This window comes from Coloeus monedula (assembly GCF_965178545.1).
Source record: "Coloeus monedula genome assembly, chromosome: 17".
Classification (NCBI taxonomy): Eukaryota; Metazoa; Chordata; class Aves; order Passeriformes; family Corvidae; genus Coloeus; species Coloeus monedula.
In genome coordinates this window covers 11,256,536-11,274,946 of record NC_138797.1, presented here as the reverse complement: position 1 = coordinate 11,274,946, position 18,411 = coordinate 11,256,536, and positions in this window count along the sequence as shown.

Here is an 18,411-nt window from a genome sequence, read left to right as displayed (position 1 = left end):
GCACGCAGTTTCCTCAGTGTAGTATTGCACACACTGAGGAGGCTTTAAAAATTCTGTCGTTTTTATGTAGTGTCTGAATTCCCACAGGTGGAGTTTGTGGGTCTTTATTTGTTTACAGGACACCATCAGACAGAGAGCCATGTAACTACTGACCATGTAATTACACTGTGAGGCAAGTTCCACATATTGACAGGGTAAATAAAACACGAGGTTATTTTTTCCTGTCTGCAAGGGAGAGGGTTATCATGAGATCTTACAGCTGCAAATTACGTAGCAATTATGGCTTCAATAACCAGGCAACTTCTAATATCATTACCAAGTGATTGCCAGGGAGACTGTCACATTCTGGGATACATGAATCATGGATACTGGAGAATGAATGACCTGGAAGCTCCAAGCACCAATCCCACCAATTCATTTTCCACTCTTGTCCAGTGTATTTTTAAGCACCTCAAAGGAGGGTTTCCACAACCAACCCTGGGAGATGCTGCTGCCCATCAGGAGGAGAAATGCTGGCCTTCATCCCTTTAGCTGGCTATTTCTGCCCCACACTCCTCACTGCTAGCAACCACCCTGGCTCCTGGATCAGCCTCCTGAGAGTGCCTGAGTCTGATAGCTTTGACGGAGCCAAGCAAGGAGCCAAGAGCAGGAAAATCTCTGTGGAGCCTTACTCAGCACCCTGCTAAAGCAATAATTACCTATGCAGAACTCCAGCTCAGCTGATAGCACTGGGCACTATCTGTAAGCCTAAATCTTGGCCAAATTTGCAGAAATGTGTGATCTCTCATGCTGAGTGTGCTTGCAGGAAGAGGCATACCTGGAAAATGAGAAGGCTGTGTGGGTGAGGAAGAAGAAATGAGTACTGATTTGCAGGGTTTCATATACTTTAGGTTTTGTGCCTGAACTGGAACAGTGTTTGATTAGCCATGTGTTTAGTGAGCCTAGAAACCAGGTCAATGGGTCAGCAAGGAAATAGCTAAGAGGCATTTGGGTGTGTGCCCTGCTCTGCATTAGGACTCAGAGGAAGGAGGCAGGAGTTAAAGGTTTGTGTCTGCCAGAACTGCAGCAAAATTGCGCTGTGGGATCGAGTCCATATCGCTTGGAGAGCCCAATCCCATTCCCGAGGGAGCTGCCCACTGCCAGTGCAGCCCCTGGAGGACCCTGGGGTTTATGGGATGTCCACATTTCATGGATGTTGGGTGAAGGAGGTCTCTGCCTTGGCAGAGGGGCCATGGCCAGGTCTCTGCTGAAGTTGACAGAGCTGTACCTGAACTACTGCCCTGGGGTATCCCACAGCATCAGACCTATTTCCTGAGTAGGTACCACTTTTACACAAACAAAGCCACATACTTTTCCTTAAACTCTACAGCCCTCTAATTCAATTTTTAATTATTATTCCTTATCATGCTCAGTGTGTTTCTGCTGCACTTAGGAAACTGTCTCTTGTGGTTAATTTAACACCTGTGAATTCCCAGAGCTGTTAACCTAAATCTAGTGGATAAAATCTTTGCCATACATTTAAAAGATCACGAGGTCAGGTCTACTTGGGGCTGAACTTTTGTTACCAAGCACATAAGTGTCTATTTTACTTCCTCCATAAGACAGACCACTGTAGGCTTTATACTTACTGATCATCATTATCGGAGACATTCTGCAGTTGACTGAAATGTTATGCAACAGACAAAATCTCAGAAGTGAGTGCTTTTGGGAATATTTCTTTACCATAGCCTGCCTGAGAAGGACAAATATTGATTCAGAGACTTTGGGTACATCGATTATCCTTTTAGGAAAAGCATGATAGCATTAATAAATCTTGGAGTTTTACTCTTTGTGTTTCTGACTGTATTCTCAGCATGGTCACATGCTGAATAACTGATTAGGGTCTCTTTTATCTGTTTTGGGGTTTTCCCTTCAACAGCACAATGCCAGCTCTGTTGAAATGAATGTGAGCCTTTTCTCTGCCATTGCATGAATTCCTCCCTTTCCCCCTAAGCACATGTACAAGAGAGAAAGGGTCACTAATCAGAGCTCATAAACCTTTTTCAAATGACAAGCTATTACTTCCCCGGCCTGTAAGAAGTAAGGCTTGGCTGCCCTTTTTCTTAAAAATGGAGGGGAAAAGAAAACCTTTGCGGGGTAAACCAAGGCCAAGCATTTCAGATGGTTTTGGATGAAAAGAAAGGAAAATTTCAGTGTCCAAGGCCAACACTCATCACAAATTTCTTGCCATTCTCATCTGCATTCAAACTAAAGAAGTGGTAATTTGATTGTCTGAGAAGATCTCATCTGCTCCAATTGACAGAGGAGATCCAACATTGCTTCAAACCTGAGAGGATGAACTGTGAGCTCCCAGCACAGACCAAAGGACTGATCTGATTTCCCCCTCATAAAATGTCAGATCAACATGCCCTAGACCTTATATGACCAAGAGATCAGCACACTTACAAGCTCTTAGGAAAAAAACCTAGCATAATTGCTCAAAAACCTACTTCTTCCACCTTCCCTGAGGGTGTGGAAAGCAAATGATGGGTCAGAAGGGTCAGGAGGAGGCTCTGATGTCTCCTGGCAATGGCCCTAAAGGAGCGGCTGTTTTTCCTCAGATGAGGAGCCAGCAGGACAACCATCACTGTAGCAAATTATGCTGCTCTCCTTGAGCCTAAAGGAAATCTTTCAGAGGACATCTGTGACCCTGACAGATCGATGGCAGGTCAGATACCACTCAGAAACACGTATGATATTGGCACCTTCCTGGCACGGTGCTCCAAGGAAAACCACCCTTGGCCAATTCCTCCCGAAGACAAGGCAGCTAATTTGGGCTCATAAATCACGGCTCGTGGGGAATTACATTGGAGGACCAGCCTTGCAGTTCATTCTTATCAGTGTTTCTCAGGTCTTTGCTTGCTGTCAATAGTCCTCCACTTGATGTGGCAGAAGGCATTATCATACAGCCGTAATTACAGTCCTCTCATTTTGGAGGCTCCTCAGCAGTTATAAACGTGTGTTTAAATCAAAGGAATTGCGCTGATGTGCAGCTGATGAGGATCTGCCCTTCAGTTTTAGAGACACCACTTATAATTTGCTTCAATCATTTTCCTGCAGGGGAGCAACATGGCAAACTATCCACACACAGATGAGAAGCAAACAGTGTTTTCCCAATTCTGAACAGACTTAAGCATGTTGGTTTAAAGCAAGGGCAAGTTAGGAGGTACAGTCCAACACAAACTGTGCCGCCTTCCCGCTGGAGTACAAATCATGGTCCCTACTCATGTTCGTTCAGTTATATGTGGCACCTTACACTCCAAACCAAAGCCAATAGAAGGCACTTCACAATACACTTGTCTTCTAAGGAAGTGGGAAAAATAAACTGGCAGGGCAATATTCAAACCTGTTTTCTTGTGTCCTGCAGAAAGTTCCTTGGATTCCATGGCTGAATTCAGGAAGGATCAGCACCTGTGTCCCCTTCTTGCTCAAAAAACTCACAGATTTGCAGCCTGTCAGTGCCAGGGCCAGGCTTTCATCTGGGGTGACTCTGAGTGACGCCACCACACCTGTGGCAATTGAGGAGGTGCCTCACGGTTGGCAGCTCAGCTCTCACAGATGCGGCTGCCCTTCCCCAGCGCCTGCTCTGTCCCTTCCCCGGCGAGGAAGGAAACCTGAGAGCACTTTCTGGTGAGAGCAGTGAGCTTGACAGGCTCATAAATATCCCACTGCGTACCCTTTCCTTTCTGTCCTTTGAAAGAAAAGACTGACACTAAGGAAGCATTTGATCACATTGGATTTGTGCCATTTTGCGGCTTACTTGAACAAGCTGAAGGTGAAAGCTGGGAGCAGCAGAGCCTGGGGAATTTCATGGGTGCAGCAGGTTGTTGATGAACAGAAAGGGCAGCCAGGACTGAGGTATCAGTGGCTCCATCGCTCAGGCCAGCTGGAAACAGCCCCAGTGCCCGCTCAGGAGCTGAAGAGAGGAGGGAGCAGAGCAGGGCTGGGTGCTGAAAGTGCCTTGGTTTGGAGATCCCAGTGCTGGTGCATGTGGCTCCTGGGTCACCCTTTCTGGTGACTTGAAGTGAGGGGGTACAAAGAGACCTGTAAGATGGGTAAAGAGTGTTTTAAGCCACCTTGGTGTGTTTACAGCATGAAGAGCATAGCTCCTCTAGCTACACCTGTGTGTCACTCATATGCACAGGATGAAAAGCAACATGCAGTGGGATTTATCCCAGTGGCTCTGGGCATTCAGTGTCTCTGCCCCATATAATACATTTCCAGCCCCATTTCCCCACACTGTATATCTACACATGAGAGGGATCAATGCTCTGCATTTTCAATCTGGTAAAAGGCAGTGTTAGTTTTATTTTAAATAGCCAAGGCAGCTCTAAGAATGTTACTAAATTCTATATCTAATTTCTCATTTTCAGGGTTTGTGGCTGTAAATTTGAGCTCTCGACACAGTCTCTAGTTGGGACAGATTGGCCTTTTGAAAGCCATTCCTGCTCTCACTTTGGAGCTCTGCTTTGCCCTGAGATATGGGCTCTTAGTTTGCAAATGCGGTGTAAATTTATAGTGCTATGTAGAAGAGAATAAATGAGTCTTTATACCAGGTCCTTGGATTTTTTACAGCTCCTATGAATAAAATACAAAGCGACTTGAAAGGCTTTATTAAATAAGAAGGTGGGTGTCTTAAGAGTGATCAGTTATAGGCATTGTGCCGGCGTTGTGAATTGTTGGTTTTAAAGCCTTTTGGGGCAATCTATAGTTGATCCAAATGATAAAACCTTTGCAGGCTTCAGGGAGCTCTGACAGCTCACACCAGCTGGGGATCTGTCCTGCATTTCCAATGAGGATTAACACGACGCTGCATTTTTGGCTGTGTTTCGGTAATGGGATGTCCCCTAACAACCTGAGAGAGAGGGGAAATCAATTTTGGTGTGACTAATTGCTTGGGCTGTGAATGCAGCATCATGGGTCTGCTGGGCTTGGCACTCGTGTGGGACTGGAAAAGGGTTTGTGTAGAATAGCCCTGGAATGTACCAGCAACAAGCCACTGCCTCTCCAGGATCTTGGGATGGAACAGAGAAGCCTTTTATTCTTTCAGAGGGTCTAGACCCCATCTTGTCTCCTTTCTAGGTGAGATCAACTTCACCTATGAAGCTGGTTCCATGGAACAAAGCCTCATCCTGGCACTAATCCTGAGCCAGCCCGTTTGCCTGGTGCCTACACCATGGCACAGCTTCCAGCATGCTCTTTTCTGCTTTGACTTCTTTTTCTGTGCACGGAGAAACCCTTTCTTCCCTTTTCTTTCTCGACTGATATCACCAGTTGGAAGAAAACCGGTTAGCCCAGCACCAGTCTGGAGGAGGATCTGGAGCTGAGGTTCCCCCCAACCCTGCCAGTGCAGCACAGTGCCAAACCCAGCCCAGCAGCTCAGCCCAGAGACGGGATGGATATCCTTCCTGGCACATCCTGGGATGGGGTGGGATGGGATGAGGCCTCCTCGTTGCCCTCTGGCTCGCCGTGTGCTGCAGGAATGCATGTCAATGAGAGTGTCTCCTGGCTCCTGCAACTCAGAGCACAGAGCAGCTTTTAATTACCCACGAAGGAGAGAGATCCACAGCTATCCCATACTAATGATGACCGAGTGTCATCCTCCACACCACGTTCCTCTCTGAACCTAAGAGTATCTATGGAGAGGAGTGAGACAAGAATATATGCCTGGCATATGTTGTATAGGTGTACAAACATCTAGATCTGTGTATAAATGTATCATAGAAATGTTTTCTCTGACAGGGCAATGGTGCAGTCAAATGACATGAGGAGCTAGCAACAGTAAATAAATTTGTCATTTTTACCACCAAGAAAATATTTTCATTGGTAGATGTGGAAACACCATACAAAGACTTCACTGATGCTCCCACTTCCTTTTTTTTTTTTTTTTTAGTAAGGAAACTAAGGAATTGAAGGATAAAGTAACTTTGCAAATATGGTAACATGGCTGACAGATTCACATCTTACCCGAAGAATCACTCTTTTTTCTTGCTAGGGAAATCCCAAACAAAGCTCTTTCTTACTGTGTTTACCTTCTTGTCCAATATACTTGGGTGGGTTTTTTTGGTGTTTTTCGCATTATCACTTGCTAAATATATCACAACCCATCATTTACTTTGCTCTGCAGCTCCGAGACCTCCACATGCCTTTCCTCCTCACAAAATGAATTGCAGGCTCAAATATTTAAATATAAATAAAAAAAAAAATACCACCTTACAGTATACAAGCAATTTGTTATCACAGTGTGCAAACAAGGTAGAGAGGGGAATATGCTAAAGTAAATTTTATGTATAGCTACTGTGTAAATTTGCCTATTTCCCAAGAGTGGTATTGTCACTATTAATCGTAGTACGGTTTCTAATATGGCATATTTCCAATATTTTGCCCTTAATTAGGATTCTGGTCATACAACCCCATTTCATTCCTGTGGTGCTTCCCCTTGGCTTTCTGAAACCTGCCCAGCTCTGGTGTGAAGGGTCACGGTTGGTGGCACAGGGGAGCAGCAGGCAGGAGCTCCTCAGCTTGCTGTGCCCACCCGAGCCCCCAAGCACCCTGTGCCCACCACACCATCCAAGGACAGTCAATGCGTCTTTGGCATCCCTTCTGTGTGTGGAGCCCTGAGGCAGCAGAAAAGGGCTCCAGCCCCTGTTTCTAACACCAGAGTGGGAAGTTTCTGTGAGCTGAAGGCTGTCATGGGCCTCTCGCTGTTTGCTAAAATGTTGTGTGCCGGTTTAAGGGAGAACGAGATTGTTTGGAGAGCCACACTAGAGAGACGCGGGAATGGAAAGGGAATAAGATAATTTCCAAGTGGGCTGTGCTGTGTGGAGTGTCCTTGAGTGTGACTGCGAAGGGTTTCTGCCAGCGCTGATGCAACGCAGCCGCTGCCCGGAGCCCGGGGACTGCTGCTCGGGGTGAGCTCCGCAGTCCAGGGCAGGTCAGGGACTCGAGGTGAGTGCTGGCATCAGGCACCCGCCTGAACGATGAGCAAACTACTGCCTTTAACTGCTTTAAAGCGCAATTCCCCTGTTTATGGACCCATGGCTTAGTACAGGCTGTCCTTTCCTCTGCCTAAACCCTGTGGTTCTGTGAGACCCTGGCACACGCACTCACCTCAGGCTTTGCTGTTTCAAACACACATTTAAAAGAAGCAGCATCCCTGCACACAGCTCATACAAAGCACATGTGCCTTCCTGCTGCCAGAGTCAGGTACAGGATGCTGATGCTGCACCACTGGAGGTTTTTTTTGTCCAGAGGAAATGCAACCAGATCAATAAGCCCCAGTTGAAAGGAGAGGTAAGAAAAGGCAGCAAGTGGCTGTGTGCTGGTGACACTGAAACAGTTAAAAAAATTATCTGGTTTTGTTAAAAGCTAAAGTAAGTGCTGTAGGAAACCTTCATGTATTCTCTTGGTGGGAGGGTGATATTTTATAACAAGCTTGGTGAGCTCCTGCTCTGTGGTCTAAAGCAAAACCTTTAACCTCCTCCACGTCTGCCTTCTCAGCATAAAGAGAGAACACCAACTCACCCTGCCTCGGTAAAAAGCTTCAGGCACCATGGAAGAGGTGTATAAAAGAGCTTCTTGTATCCCCATGAGATGAGAAGGGCAGGGTAAAAGATCTTCACACACCGAGGATCAGGAGAGCTCCTCTGACTTCAGTGGAGCATCACCAGTTTGTCTCTTCTCCCGTTTTATGCCCACCTTGGAAAGGGCAGAAAATGGGTCATTCTCAGCTGGGCTTGACCCAGATCAGCCAGGACTGGGGCTATTCCAGCAGTTCCAGTATTAACCCTGCAGGGTTATAGCTGTTCTTAGGACAGAGCTAGAGCAGATTATCATCTTTTTTTCCCTTCACTTCTGAGAAGTGTGTGAATGGAACAATTTACAAGGCAGCAATAATTACCTGCAGTCCTTTCAAACACCCAGAAGAACCATTCAGGACCCAGTAAATAAAAAGGGACAGTGTTGCTGTGACCCTTCGCAGCCTCTCTTGGTCTGAGTTCCCCATTACGCAGTAAATAAATAACTATCTGTTATATGGCTATTTTTTTTTTTAATAAAAACACTTCAAACTGCTTTGCTTTCCCTTAATTAAAAACACATCAAGCCATGGATAAAGCATTGTGGAATGGCTTGTTGTGGCATTGCCTTTTACAGCTGGGAAGCAAATTTCTAATAAAATGGTTTTTGAAAGGAATATTGCCTTCATTCAAATCTCCTATAAAAACTACCCATCCATTAATTCCAATTAATGACACTACAGCATTTCCATGAACACTGGTAGTAATTCTTGGCTAATGGATGATTTTCAAGAAAATCAGAATCAATGTTAGTGTGGACAGGACCCTTGCAGAATTAATTTACTGCCCCAACATTAGTTAAACCAGCATATAAATCACAGTGGTTTGAACTGGGTTCTCAGTGTCATTGAACATAGAGCATGACATGAGTTTCCTGTGGGCTTTACAGGGAGTATATATAAAATATCTTTTTAAATATATAAAATAAATATATACACCCCATCCCCCAAGTATATTTTTATATGTAATGTTTGCTGTTCAATCGCCAAAAGAGAAAAGGAGAACCAATTACACACTGGACTGGCCAGGAAATATTGAGTAACAATGAAGTTTCTGTCTGATAACTTCTAATGAAAACTGAGGAGCAGAGCACATGAGACAGTGATGGGGGCTGCACGGGAATAGAAGGTTTTGACAGGCAAGAAAGGAAAATTTCACACTGCCCCTACTAAGAGGCTTCACACAGTGATGGGAAGGGTTAAGTCATTTCTTCCTCCTCCTAAAGGACTTTAATTAACAACTGATCATGTTGCTTAATCTATGCATCTCTGCCTACCTGCTGCTGTTCTTTTGTCCTTTTGGAGAAAGGGTGGTAAAACTTAAATTGTTGACCTTGAAAAGCAATCATTCTGCAATCACCTCATTGGAAGAGCTAACAGCATCTCTGGAAGCTCCACATAAACACCAAAAAGGGTGGACAGCAGTAAAATCAGGATGGGCTTGGACCAAGTAACCCCCTTTCCCTCTTCCATATATCATCAGTTTTACACCCCTACCAGTGACCTTGCTGCAAATGGAAACCTTTGTGTGTAAGAGCAGAATGAGGTGCAATTAATGTAAAACTAGCTGTTTATGTGGGCAGTTCTGGGTTAATTTAAGTCTGTTCACCAAAATGTGCCCATCACCAAAGCACAAGCAAGGCAGCCCCTGTGCAATGTCAGTGCAGCCCATACCCTTGAAATGCCCCAAAAATGTCGAGCACATCCCGTGACTGCTCATCTGTGGATAAAAAAATTCCCACAGTACACCTGGAAGAAGACCAAAGAGGTGCCTGATGGGATGACAGCACATCCCAGATGGTGACAGGACAAATTTCCTAAGCTCATTGACTGTCACTGGCTACTTCCAGGCCAGCGGATGCTGAAAATGGTCTTATCGGCAAGAGGCTCCGGCTGATCTGGGATCGAAGGCTTAAAAATAGAAAGGGAGGTTATTTATGCTTTATTTCATGTATCAATACTGTGAGAAAAATGCAGAGAGCAGCAACATGAGAGATTTCTGAAAGAGAAAAGCCACAAAAGCAAGCTGGGGGATCACTAATGTAATTCTTTTCTTTTTTTTCCTCCCCCAAAGCATTCATTTTCTAATGATTCAGCCGGGCAATTCAAGTCAACTCCCCTTTTGTACGATGGATTTAGGTAGAAAACCCAAAGGGTGTTTATTTTGCAGTGTATTACAGAGAAATGACACTAACAGCCAGAGGTACAAGGATGGCATTAGCTGCTCTCGCAGCAGCGCGTTCGAGGGCCCGGCTGGGGCCCACTATCACCATCCCTCCCGCCGCCACCAGACAAGAAGGCAACTTAATAGAAACAGTTTCCAAATCACAGAGCCCTGTAACCTGTCATTTTCTGGATGGCTTTATTATAGCTTTCGGTATCTGAAAAAACCCCAGGTTGATCCTTCGCCAGGTTAAAGGGATTGCGGGGTTTCCTGGCTGATGGTAACGCCGTGCTGTGCAAGCGCTGGCAGCTGAGGAAATATTATTTCAGCTGATAATAAGGAGCATTAATGAAAAGAGCTGCATCTGCTCGGTTGTAGCAGCGTGTCTAAATGCAAACAGGCTGTTGGGAAACTTCACCTTTTCTCCAGGATGGCTCAGGCTCAGATTTTGGGGGCTGTGGGGTGCATACCTTCACCCATCCCCCGTGCAGGGGTTTCCCAGGAATTCTATTCTCACACCACATCTGGATGTGCATTTTGAAGACTTAATTCCAGCTCTCTCTCAGTGGAAAACGTGCTTAACACTGAGCCATTCAATATGACTCAAGCACTTGCTTAAAGCTAAGCAAATGCTCAAGCATTCACCTGGTTAAGGATTCTTCCCTGAACGAGGAGTGAGACATGGTGTTTTTTAAACTGATTGATATATTTGGAGTAAGTCAGTATTAATGATCATGTAAATTAAAATCTGGAAGGCAGCCAACTTTTTAAAAGCTTTATCTGACACTGCAACTCCTTGCAAATCGACTTTGTGTTCCAAAGATACCGACATGGAAATGCACTTTCACTCACAAATATTTCTGGGCACAGGATGCTTTTTAAAAAAGCTCCAGTAATTACTCTGACGAGGTGATCACAAGGGTTGAGTGGCATTAAGGCCAGTTTGGAATTTATTAAAAATAACCCAAACATGCCCGTCATTAATAAATTCTGTTAAAAATATTAACGATAACATGCATGGATGTTCTCTGCCTTGTTTGCTTACTTTTTCTCACTGTGGCATGAACTGAGCTGCATGGAGAGGTGAGGATCTGCTCTGAAAGTGTTGAAAGAAAATAGAGCCAGGGAAAAAAAAAACTGACGTGAAGGAAGACCTATAATTCTGTGTCACATGTTAATCTCAGTGAAAAATAATGCTGTCAGGTTTTACCCTCACTGATTCCCATTTGGTACTCATCCAGGGAAGTTCAGCATGCCGGGAACTGGCACGTTGCATTAGTCAGGGCTTGTTGATCAACCCCAGTGAAGGACACAGAGTTGCCCTAATGTCTCACAACATACTCAGATTAATTCACCTTAATAACATCCTAAGAGCAAAATGGGACTCTGCCTCCTTTGTCCTGCCAGTGCAGCAGGGAAATGAATGCTGCTGGTGATTACACAGCCCAGAAATTCAGTTTGCTGGTGACAGGGTGTGTTACAGGCTCCACCTTCCCTGCTATCAGTGTGACGTTTGCTGTGCTTCCCTTTCCTAAAGGGAAAAAGTGACTCATGTGGGCACAGGGATAGACAGCCAGGCAGCTGGCATGTACTGCCTCAAATCAGAAGGTGGGATGGCACCTTCCAGAACCTAAAGGGGCTCCAAGAGACCTGGAGAGGGACTTTTTACAAGGGCATGACAGGACAAGGGGGAATGGCTTCAGACCGATGGACATCAGGATTAGATTAAATATGAAGAAGGAATTCTTGGCTCAGAGGGTGGGGAGGCCCTAGCACAGGGTGCCCAGAGAAGCTGTGGCTGCCTCATCCCTGGAAGTGTTCAAAGTCAGGTTGGATGGGGTTTGGAGCAAACTGGTCTGGTGGAAGGTGTGCCTGCCCTTGGCAGGGGGTGGAATGAGATGACCACTAAGGTCCCTTCCAACCCAATCCATTGTCTGATGCTGTGATCTGCTCGGGGCAGGAGGGTTTGGGGTCTATCAGTAGGGCAGACACAGAGGGCTGGCAGAGCCATGCTCAAGAACACCACCATGACATCGCCAGGCCTTTGTGCTGGGTATGAAAGTGGTCACCCCAGAGAGACAAAGATGTCAGAATTTGGCGCTATCCACTCCTTTCCTACGTATTTTCTGCTGACTCCACCAAAAGCCTGGATGCCCCACTAGTGCCAGAACCACCAGCTCTTGCCCCTGCACTGGGAAGCAGCACATCCACATGCCAGGGAATTGCACCCAAGGGTGCCTGAGAGCCTGAAATACACCCCCCAGTGCAGGTACTTTTTGCATCATCTCTGTCCTTCAGTGATGTCCCCTTGGCTCTGTCTAAAGCTTTTCCAAGAGAGAGATCCCGGGGCTGCTGTGTAAACTAATCTTGTAAACGCTCCTCATTCTTGCCCAGGCTATCAGAGTAAAATGTCTCTACAGTGCAGTACATTTATTAAAGTCCTAATGGAATTAGAATCCTCCCACCAAAAAGCCAGATGGTTGGTGTTTTTATGTTATTAGTTAATGCAATTTAGTATTAAAGTTTTGAGTTAAAAACAGTGTGTGTTGTTTTCTTTATGACATCTGCTTATATTCTGCCAGCAAGATGAAGTTATGTTTGAATAGGGCCTTTCCTTTATTAATGAAGTCAATTAAAAGAATGACCCAAAGAAAGGGGGTATTCAGTTTTGGAAGCAATCACTTTTTATTACTGCGGGCAGCGCTGGCTCCGGGAGCTGCAATGCTGAGCATGCACTGGAAAAGGCCCTCAATGTCCACCGTGTTTAACAGCCACCGAGAACCAGGCAGGGGGAATAAAACCTGCAGAGTGTCACAGGGACTTCATATTTTTGAGGCTGTAAAACATCTTCCTCACAGTGATTGGCAGCTGCCAGTGGCGTGCGTGGGTTTGAGGAGGGATGTCCTTGGGCGAAGAGCACTCTGATGGCCACAGGTTTGCTCAGTCCTCATCTTTCATTTCCAAACCCATCACACACACAGTGCAAAGGCAACTCCAAGACTACTTCTCAGACGGGCAAAAGGCTCGATTGCACACAATGCCACTCTCTGCGTTTTATTCTCTCTCTTCCTTCTTCATTTTATAGATGTGTTTTATGATATAGCAGCAAGGACAGGTCCCTCTCACTGATTTTAGCACAGTGTGGGGAATGGAGAGGTATTTCTGATCATGCCAGGCTGCCCTGATGGTGGCAAAGGGATGCTCTAAGGGGGAAGCAGGATCCTGTGCGGGAGGGAACCCAGGCATAGCCTCCAGCCCCAGGCTCAGGCTGCACTGGGACGAAGGTCAGGCTTCCCTGGCCCTCCCCTCAGGCTGGAGTCACCTAATTCCCCATGCTGGAGCTGCAGCCTTATGTAAAACTGCTGAAATTTACTGGTAGTCTCCTTTATACCAACCCCACAGCATTTCCCTTTTCATAGCGCTGTCCTTGCTGACCTTTCACATTTAGGATTAGGCAGAATGAAAGATAAAATCTTCATTGAATTCAGATAAATTTTAATTTTCTTTTTACTTTTTCTTTCTTTCTTTCTGTCTTTCTGTCTTTCTCTCTTTTGAAATACACACATCCCCAAAACCAAGCCATCCAAGCAGCAGCAATGCCATCAAGCAAAAGCTCTCAGCAGTCATCATAGTTGTTCTGGAATGTGAAATTGTGAAATATCCACAGCTATACATTGGAAATATTACCACAGCATTTATGGACAGACCCTGCCAAGAGAGCTGGGCCAGATTTTGGCTGGGTTAGTCTCTAATCTCACTGAAGCCAGTGAAGAAAAGTCAAATTAAACCAGTGAGCACCTCAGCTGTAATTCAGTTGCTGTTTCCTGCATATTAGCACTGGTACTAAGTCAGTAACTATCTACTAATTGGAAAACTAAGAAAAAATTTCAGATCCATCTCAAGCACGCAAAATGAATCATCAGAATAAGACAAAGTTAAGTTTTTTTTCAGCTGCCTAAACATCAACCTTGTCCTGGCACATACAGAGTGGATTTCATGGCTGCTGTTCTTAGAACATAAAATAGGGTGTGTTAAAAATGGGGATGTATCTGTAAAGATGTTAACCTGCATAGCACAGCTTGATACACAGTAAGTATATACAATTTTTAAATTCTATTCTATTCTATTCTATTCTATTCTATTCTATTCTATTCTATTCTTTCTATTCTATTCTATTCCCCACCCTTGACAGTGCTCCTTGCCATGTGTGCACTAAGTGGTGCAGCTCACATCTGTCATGCATGGCAGGTTTCCTCTCCTGCCTCCTCTCCCCGGGTCTGGAGCTGGGTTTATGGCTCAGTGCTTTGCATTGCTAATGACCAGCTTGTTAGATTTGATGCCTGTGCAGGAGAGGAGTCCTCTGTGACTGGGGTCTGTGGGGTGTTGGACACTGGGGGGGTCTTGCAGAGGGTCTCTCTCACAGTGCTCTGAGAAGAGCATGAAAAAGCTCACATCAAGCAGAAGAGCCTGTCCCTGGCTCTTATGGGCTGCTCAGCCCTTGCCAAAGCAAAGGTGACTGGTGGTTTTAGCAAAGCATTTGGGCTAAGAAAGGTGGGAATGGTTGTGGTTGTGGCTACAGAGGCTCTGCATCTGGGAATCTCAAGCAGCTTGATGCAATTAAGATTCACCAGTGCAGAAAAAAAGCAGAGCTTAACTTACAGTTTGCATGCCAGAAAAGCTTAAGCTTGGTTTTTCTTGCCTGTTTTCATATTCTGCAGTAGCTCACCTTGGAGAAGGCCTTGGAGAAGTGGTGGGATGGCCCTGGGGCAGGGGGCACAGGCACTGGGGTGATGCTCAGGGTGCACAGGAGCACAAGAGTTCCCCCCCAGGCAGCCCCCACTCCACCCAATACTCATCTCCATGAATCCCCTGACTCCTCATTCCAGGAGCAAAGGCTCTCCATGAACTCCCAGTCAGCTGGGAGTCAGGCTGGGGAGTTTTGGTTGTCTTGGGCTTCTGCACCCGCCAGGGGCTGCATCTTGGCAAGAGAGAGCCAGAAGCAGCAGCTTGAGCTCCCTGAAATCCCCGCACCAAGGTATGGGCCCCAGGATTTGCTCCTTAGTCCCTCTGCAGCAGGGAATCTCATCTCCACCAGCCAGGCTGCCTTCCCCATGGTGGGGATCAGGGAGCTGGTCGATAAAATGGAGCCTGGCCAGACATTCAGCTGGAGCTGAAACTCCCTTCTCCTCTCTGCTCCTTGGAAAGTACTCTTTTTTTTTTTCCTCCACTTGAAGCACTTCCTGTAAAGCAGAAGATATATGGTTATTTCAAAGAGTTTTAGTACTTTTACCAGTAACTCCACAGCGCTGCTCTGAAGAAGTGAGGCACTGCGGGTGAAGGAGTGCTTGGCAATTTAGAAGATTTAATAGAAGTCGATTTTACACTTACACACATTAACATTCGCACGGACTTGATAAGAAAAAAACCACTGTCCAGTATTCTTGCAGCTACATGATGCTGTTTGCCAAAGTCTTTAGTTATAATTAGTCAGATTAAACCCCATCCATAGATAGCTTCAACTCCATCCAGAAAAGCTACCGCACTTTCTATTTTTACAAGCCCTGCTGACAATAAGTACTCTCACATCTGACAGGATATATTGTCTTTGCCCATTGCCTCTTATAACCTGACAGTGAAAAATGTACACTTCAGCATCCAGGGAGTCGTTTGTTACCTCTCCACTTCCTTCTAATTAATGAAAACATAAGGGAAGAAACAATAACTGGGTCTACTGTTCAGGCAGAAAATGATTATTGCTCGGATGAAATAAAAAAAAAATATTTTTGGCACCTGATTGCCTCAGCAATGACATAATCAGCAGGGATTTTTACTGACTGTGCAATAAAGCTGCATATAACTATAAATGCAAAATGCTTAAAGGGTTCCCCCCTCCCCTTCCTTTGCATGAAGTTACACCTACCATAAAGGCTATCTTAAAGATGGTAAAAATGAGGTGCTTTATAGACAAATGGTCGTGTTACAGAAAAGTGAGAGATTGGACCCAAAAAGCAGTCTAGCCTGGCTTCACTCATGGAGATGTGTGGTTTGGCATGCAGCACTTAGATTGCTGAATTTGGGCCAGGGAGCATACTTTTTGTAGTGGTACATGGGAAAATGATTGATACAGATGAGACGTGGAATTCAGCAGAGCACTTTCCAGGCTTTTACTCCAACACGGGTCAGTCGAGGGGCTGGGGGCCATGGAAGCTAGAGAATGCACACTCACTGACACAAAATTAGTTTCTCCAGTGCCTCTGGGGTTTCTGCTGTGAAAGCTGGGGGATTTCCCAGCCTTTTTTTGAATTTTGCTGCTTTTCATGAGCTCTAAACCTGGCCAGGGCATTTCTGCTTGAGATCTACCTGTAAAACATCTCTGGAGTATCCGAACTTGTTTCAGAAATCTGATTTTTCCATTCATCATCCATTCCTTGAGACTTTCCACAGAAATGTCCTGAATATAATGACTGTCCTGACCTCCATAAATACAGGGCAGTATTTTCTCAGTTGATCAAAATTGCTGAAATGCTGCTATTCCATTTCCCAGAAAGCAAGTTGCAGAGAGCTATTGGGATAAGAACAGATGTCTTCATTACCCACCAGAAGTAAATGGAAAACCAGTGCAACCAAGGGAAAAGAAATAGAACAGCAGTGATATGTTGATATTCTGGTTTCTGCTGAGTGGTATTTTATTGCCTACTCTTGAAGGAGGGTATGAACAGTGCAAGATGCTTTAGGACACCTGGGTGCTAAACTCAGGCCTCAAGTAACCAGTGACTGTGTTTCATCCTCACTGTGAATCCAATCTTAGGCTTGCACCAAAATTTAAACAACATATCAAACTGGAAAAGTGTGATTATTGGCTGGGGACAGTGGCCTGCAAGAATGGATGCATGGCTACCTATGAGTAACTCATCCAAAAGAGGTTGAAAGTCTTTTATCCTGTTAGGAAAAGGGTGGATACTCAAGTTAGCAATTGCGATGCACAGCCAGAAATAATTAGAGACTGCAAGACTGGCAATCATAAATTACTTTTCTTTTAATAACATAACGAAGGCAGAGTTGCAGAGGTAATAGAAAAGTGCAGTTCAAGCAGAGAAGTTCAAATGAAAAAATCAAGGCCAAATCCATTTCTTTAATTCCTTTCTCTCACAAAGGACAATAAAATATTCACAGTTTCCAATTAGCTAACTTTAACTATAGGTGATTTTTTCCACAGCTAACTCCTCTAAGGGAGAAGAAGAAATAAAATCTTAAAGGGGAGCTCCACCGCCTATTTAAATCTATTGAGTGTGGCACTGGAAGGATTTCCTCCACATCTGAGGAGGATGCTCTGACCAGGTGATTGTGGTTGTAGTCAGGAGTGGCTCTGGTCTAGCAAGCTGCTTCAGGTTTGAGATTCCATAAGAAATTCTGGATACTGGCCAGGGATGCTAATGGGACCACCAAAAGCATTATTCTCCTGTGGGATGTCCTTGGGACACATCAAAGTGATGGTTCTGGTGTTGCTGGAGACACACTGCCAGCCTCCTGCCCAGTTTGCTCCCAGAGCTAGTGCAGGAGACATTAATAGGCTGAACACAGGTGGCTAAGCTGGCATGGGACAAATTATCCTACAGTGAGGCTCTGATTGATTTAGTGCCCGTCTTTAGAAGTTGGATTTGGGAGAGAAGAACCCTGAGAGCAGCAGCCTGGAGACTGGTCCTGTTTTAGTTCAGTATGCAAAGAGCAGCAGAGTTTGGAATGCTGAAAGCGAGACCATTGGAATCTGCTGGGTTGATGTTATCCATTGCAGTGATTTTCTTTAATTACAGCAGAAGCTGAACATCCTTTTGTCTGTACAGTATGACAGACTTATTAAAATATAATGTAAAGCCTGAAATGTAACAAAAGGAGGTGAAATGATTCCTAAATCACTGTGATTCCTTTGGAAAAGAGGAAAGGCTTTGCTTCTGCTCCCAGACCTATCTTGCAGAGATAATATCAGTATTTGAATTACAGTAGTATCTTAAAGTCCTGAACTCGAGGTTCAGTTATCTTGGGTGGCATCAAAAAAAAAAAAAAAAAAAAAATTATACAGCCTTTCACCTGGATATAATTAAATACAGTTTAATATATTTTCCAATATGAATGTAAACATGTCTGAGCCAAAAATGGGCTCAATTTGAATTTTACAAATAATGTAGGCTGGAGGTTCCTGTGTGACTTTTAAGTAGGAGTCTGCAATTTGTTCTGCTTTAATTTGACCCATCCATCTTGATGGGTAGTCTCATTAATGCAGCACAGTTTTACATCAGAAATATCCCTTTTGAATGATAGGAAGCCTAATGCATTCCTCCCACACTGGAATAAACATATTATGTGGTAAATATTACATCTGGTGATCCTTAACATAACTGATCGATCATCAATTTTCAAAAAGGGAAACCATCATTGGGTAGAAAACAGATCAGCTATTGAGCCAGGCAATTATCTCCCTCCTGAATGAGATGCTTCCTGCCAAACCAGAAAGAAATAGCTATTTGGCAGACCAGTAAATGTAACTAATACCTCCAGGACATGTTGGACAAAATTCTGTGTTAATAGTGCTCCAAGGAGTGGAAGAGGCTCCAGGACCGAGGTACATGTCACATTA